The following is a 1,156-nucleotide window of genomic DNA, read 5'->3' as shown; positions in this document are numbered from 1 at the left end:
TCCTCAATATATATAACACTAGGGATCTCTTGGTATCCCGAGGATCTCTTGGTATCCTCAATATATGCCAGGGATCTCTTAGTATCCCGAGGATCTCTTGGTATCCTCAATATACGTGCTCGGGATCTCTTGGTATCCCGCACCTCAGTCCAAATCATAAATACGTACAGGGGATCTCCCAGGATGCCGTCCCGTAGTCCCAAATTAAAACACACAGAAGCAACACAAGGATACTCAATTAAATGCTAAATACTTATCAAGTAAACAGTTAATCCTAGTCTAACATGCTTCACGTAATACAATTAAAGCAGTTTAAGCAAAAAGGTAATTAAGTCAACTAAACATGCTTTTCTAAACTAACAACAGGCTAAAGTCATAAATAGAATAAACAGGAAAGAAAGGAACTCAGCTTAAATACTAAAAATAAAATCGGGTTTTTCAACAATTAGCTCAAGTACGCGCTCGTCACCTCACGTACAAGGCATTTCAATTATCAATCATCATATCCTAAGGGGAACGTCCCCCACACAAGGTTAGACAAGCCACTTACCTCGAACCGGCTCAAAATCAACTAGAAATCATGTCTTTGCCACGAGTACTCGACTCCAAAAGGCCCAAATATATTCAATTCAATTTCATAATTTAAATAACACTTCAAATAACTGATTCTATAATTAAATTCTAAGCTAAGAAGCGAAATTAGGTAAAATGACCAAAATGCCCCTTAGACCCACATCTCGGAATCGGGTAAAATTTACATTTTTGGAATCCTCATACTCTCACGAGTTCGTACATACCAAGAACACTAAATTCGGAGCCCAAATGACCCCTCAAATTCTCATTTCAAAGGCTCTTAATCCCAAGCCCTAAATCCCACAATTACCACTGATTTTCCTTAATTTTTCATGCTTAGGATGATAAAAATCACTAATATAACGAGTTTTGGGACCAAAGACCTTACCCCAATGGACTTCTCTGAAAATCCCTCTTGAAAGATGCTCCAAAAGCTTCTTCCCTTTTGCAAAGAGGTGAAAAATGAATAAATTTCGCGAAGACATGAAAATATAGGTTCTGCCCAGCGATTACCGCATTTGCGGCCCTGGGACCGCATCTGTGGTCCCGCTTCTGCGGACACGACGTCGCATCTGCGACTCTC

This window comes from Nicotiana attenuata, unplaced genomic scaffold, assembly GCF_001879085.1.
Source record: "Nicotiana attenuata strain UT unplaced genomic scaffold, NIATTr2, whole genome shotgun sequence".
Lineage (NCBI taxonomy): Eukaryota > Viridiplantae > Streptophyta > Magnoliopsida > Solanales > Solanaceae > Nicotiana > Nicotiana attenuata.
The sequence above is the reverse complement of the archived record's forward strand: the minus strand, read 5'-3'. Positions refer to the sequence as shown.